This window comes from Gadus chalcogrammus, chromosome 10 (genome assembly GCF_026213295.1).
Source record: "Gadus chalcogrammus isolate NIFS_2021 chromosome 10, NIFS_Gcha_1.0, whole genome shotgun sequence".
Taxonomy (NCBI): Eukaryota; Metazoa; Chordata; class Actinopteri; order Gadiformes; family Gadidae; genus Gadus; species Gadus chalcogrammus.
Window position 1 is genome coordinate 11,632,491 of NC_079421.1, and position 5,011 is coordinate 11,637,501.

Consider the following 5,011-nt stretch of genomic DNA (forward strand, 5'->3'; position numbering starts at 1 on the left):
AATGCCTAAATGTAAATATGCACACCATTAAACGATTACCTCGAGTGATAAAGTTTGAGAATATAGAATATAAAATATAGAATAGCTGAGCCGGTCTGATAAAGTTTGAAATGTTTAAATCAAGTCAGTGTTACAAGTTGAAGTGTGTGTGTGTGTGTGTGTGTGTGTGTGTGTGTGTGTGTGTGTGTGTGTGTGTGTGTGTGTGTGTGTGTGTGTGTGTGTGTGTGTGTGTGTGTGTGTGTGTGTGTGTGTGTGTGTGTTTGTGTGTGTGTGTGTGTGTGTGTGTGTGTGTGTGTGTGTGTGTGTGTGTGTGTGTGTGTGTGTGTGTGTGTTCAATTGTAATATCAATGATAATAGATCGTTTTTTACAGCGTTTTTTCGAAGTACTCAAAGACGCTTTACAAAAAGGAAGACATACAAACAGTACAGACTCTCAAACAAAAGACAAATAAACAACACTTCAACAATAGACAACACATTAAGAGAGAGAGAGTGGGTGGAGGATGCCAGAGGATGATTTGTCAGATGTTTTAGGTGGTCCTGAAGAGATGGGTTTTAAGTTGACTTTTGAATGAAAGGACTGTATCAGAGTTTCGGATGGCCAGAGGGAGGGAGTTCCAGAGGGTAAGGGCGGCGAGGACTAAGGCTCTGTCCCCCACGGTGTGGTAACCAGGAAAGGTGTGTTATTGACGTTATTCTTTCACATCTTAATCGAGATAAGCTCACACAATGATAAGGCTTGTACCGTTGGACTCCTTGGAGTATCAGCTTTCATATGATGTATGGTTTGTGTAGATAGCATGGTGGGAAAAATATGTATTTTTAAGCATGTTAGCATTTAGCTTCTACCGGGAGTACACCAGATATGAAGGAAGCACCTAGCCTCTAGCCATATAAATGGGGGTCCCCGCACGCAAACGCCCCATATCTAACAATATTTCAAATCGATTAATCATTTAAGCACCAGTGAGACACAAAATACAGTAACCATTTAAGCTTAGCATTGTGTTTCTAGGTTAAATATTGACGTTAGACTCCATGTCTTCCGAAATGGTTAGCTATTGTGATAGGAACTTGGGCTAGCCTGGGTGTAATTCTCACGCTCTAGCCTCAACGGAAGTCAATGAGACCAGTGCCGTGTTCCAATATCCATACTATCCGTACTTACTAACCTAAGTTTGAGTACGTAGGGCGTTCCGATTCAGATCGGGCGAAAATAAGTGTACTGAGAGGACCAGGATGTTGTACTCAAAATGGTATCTTAGCTACGTAGCGGAAGAGGGCAGGGCCAGGCTGAGCCAACGTCGGCGCATTTTCCACATAGCCTACATTAATAGAGTAATTTTGTAGTTTTTATAGTTTTTATAGCTTTTTATAGCTGCTAGGCGTAAAGAGTTCACCATTCAAAGCGGGATGTTTATTTCGGGGGAGGAGCCGCAGCGGCAGTCGTGATCGTAATTTCCGGTTAGTGCACCACGGAGTATTCGATTTGGAAAAACACTGACATCTGAAAATTAGCGCACTTAGTGAGTGCGGATTGTGTACTTCGTTTAAGTGTACTGATGGAAGTATGGATATTGAAACACGGCACAGATTCTGTTAGATAGTGTTGTGTTTGAATGGAAAACATGTTATATCCTGTTATGCCTCTAGGGGGCGCGGTAGAATCTAAGTAACTGTAACCATGAGTTGCCAGAAGAAGCCAGTCTGTAAGCATGGGCGTCAGTTTGGTTTGAAATGTGCTGGGGACAGAGACGCATTCGAAAGTGCATTTTTAGAAGTGCTGGGTACAATGAGGATGCTCTCTTTCTTCTCTCTTTAGTGCCGGTAATGAAAGGTTCTGAAAGACAGCATAACCATGTAGCTAATTACTAAGGAATAAAATGTATACAAAATCTGTCTGGCACGTTTTATGAAGAAAATAAGTTTTCAAAAAGCATCGGACATATGACCCACTATGTTCTGCTCCATGTATCCAATGTTGACAACGTGACATGATATGGCTAAGATAACAACATGAACAAGAGGAGCTAGGAAAGGAATTGAACTGCGTGTTTAAGTTCAGAAGGGCCAAAGGTGTGGCTACACACAGCACTACAAAATTCGTCAAAATTGAAAAAGAAAATAATATTTGTTGCACAGCTGAACGCTGTATCAGATCAGGAGCTGGCTGTTCTCAATTCACAACGCGCATTCCATCAAAACTAGCCTACATCAGGCATTCTGACCAAAACTCATGAACTCCCCCCCACAATTATTCCAGAATTCAAGCAAAGCAAGAATGACCAAAAGTCACTGTGTGTCAACAAGAGACTGACACCACCGACTATCAATTGCAAGTTAAAACAGCCGACCACTTGAGTGCAAAAAACACAAAAGACCTCGCCACAGCACCAGCAAATCTTAAGCAATAAATATCGCGTCTTACCTTTATTTATGTGGCAGTGGTCTGCAGAAGCATCCCGTGGTGTAGCCTACCACATCCATTTAGTTCAACAGGTTATCGTTCTGATACTCTCCATGGTACTAGCAACCTGCTCTGGTGCTTCTTACCTAGCTAAAATGACTTGATTGTCTGATGCCTCATCATCCCAGCCAAAGAGTATTGGTATTATTAGTAATGGCTACTTGCCAAATCGAAAAAAATAACTTCACACAGTGTGTCTTTGTATTTGTTATAATTCGTAGCGTTGATCAGCAGAAAAATAATTCTCCAAAGTCGTTGACGTCGCTTAGCAACCGAATACGAATGTGGTCTACATCATTGAGAAGAGCCATGTAATAAGTAAGGGATAATGTATAGAATGCCGGTCATTATCGGGAAAATAAGCCCCGACAGGGCGAACAGGACACCGACGCGCAGCGAGGGTAATTGCTTCCCACTGAAGGGGCTTAAATTCGACCGGCGACGTTCTATACATTATCCCGCTTATTACACGGCTACGTGCCAAAACGAAAAAATGACTTCACATGGTGTTGTTTGTTACAATTTATTTGTTACCAGCATTCGTAGTGTTGATCAGCAGAGAAATAGTCCGCCAAAGACGTTGACGTCGCTTAGCAACCGAAGACGCTGGGGTTGAAAAGCCGGACTACTTGAGAAGTGATACCAAAGACGTCATAATAGGCAAAAAGTCCTTTGTTTTCCTTGAGAGCGGTCAATTTATATCTAGCATTCCCTGCGAAGTTGTGAAGGGCCCATGCAAGTGAACGGAGCGTTCCACGGCATTGAGAAGACCCGTGTAATAATCCATAATAATTCAACTTGATTTTTATTTTTATTTATTTATTTTTTTTAAAGTGGTGGGTACAAAATGACTCTTGACGAAATCTGGTGGGGACGCGTCCCCGGCGTAATCGACGCCTATGTCTGTAAGAGGAACAGACATGTTCATGTTGCTGTACGCCTGCTATTAAAGTAGCCACGTTTCTATGCATATTCCTCTCTGTCGTTTTTCATCACAAGTATCCACACAGTCTGTAGAGACACAACAGACTTTTGGCGACGAGGATGGGATATCTTATGTGAAAAGAGTTTTCAGCAAGTGAAAACTCTGTTGAGACGAGGGGATGCATGGCGGAGAAAATGACGACGGCATTCACGGCCTTCTGGACAAGTGAAGACCATCACTTCGACGAAAATGAAGAGGAATTTGACGCCTATTTGGAAGGCTAGAACAATTCTTCCTCGCAAACGGTCTGTCCTATGACGATGATAAGGCAAAGGGTGTGTTCCAGACAGGGGTGGGCAGAAAGAACCACACCCTGCTTATGGACCTGTGTGCGCCATTAAAGCCATCCGTTAAAAAGTTGTCGGAGCTAATTGACTTAATGCGCAAACACTTTGTGCCGAAGACAAACTTCATTTCAGAAAGGTACAAGTTCAACTCGAGAAACCAGAGAGAGGACGTGTCCATAAGTGAGTACATGGCAAGTTTAAGAAAGGTAGCTGCTACTTGCAAGTTTGGGGTATTTTTGGACGATGCTCTCAGAGACAGATTTGTGTGCGGGGTAAAAAGTGGAGAACTCCGTGACCGCATGCTAAATTCCTCCCACACAAGTCGTTCAAGGCTAACGCCATTTCCAAGACAGCAGCAGCGCCGAAAAAGGAGGAAAACGGGCGGCCATGTTATCGATGCAACGGAAAGGGGCACACACCAGAGGGGTGCCGCTTTAAGGAGGTGGACTGCCGGGCATGTAAAAAGAAAGGACACATCGCCAAGGCTTGCAGATCCCGACCAGAAGGAAGGAAAGACAAGCAGATCCAATGGACCAAGCATTTGTATGTTACAGCACGCGCTGAGGATGACCGCGACCGGGATAAAGGCAGAGGGACTCCGGCAGCAGCGGAAGACAGCGAGGCGAGCCTTCCTGACGCCGACGGTCAGCCTGAGGACATCGCTGTTTCACCACAGAGAGAGCAGACTAAAGCAGACTAAAGCAGCCTCGGGCTTTGACACAGAGTACCGGGCAGGTAACGTCAGAGACATTGAACTGTTTTCAATAGGGTCTAAAGGTGTCAACACTGTTTCTGAATGTGATACAGGGATTGAATAACCTTATTATGTGTATGTAAGGGTAAATGAGAAACGGTAAAAAAATGGAAGTAGACACAGGAGCAGCCGTGTCTGTCATTTCAGAATAACTGTACAAGCGCAGGTTTAAGAGAGCAAAGCTAAAGCCTACATATTGTGTGCTAAGAACCTACAGTAAACACTCACTTAGCGTGAGAGGGAGTATTTCTGTTAAGGTAAAGTGTAATGGGAACATTTGCACACTCAACCTACTTGTGGTCAAAGGTAATGGTCCAGCTTTGTTGGGGAGGGACTGGATCAAAAAGCTAAACCTAGATTGGTCCTCTGTAAACAGAGTAGCACCTGAGAGTTTTGAGGAGCTTTGTAACAGGTACCCAGAGGTGTTTCAACCCACTCTAGGCAAGGTGTCGGGGATAAAAGCTAAACTTAATGTCGTGACAGGGGCCATTCCCAGGTTTTGCAAACCATGATCTGTG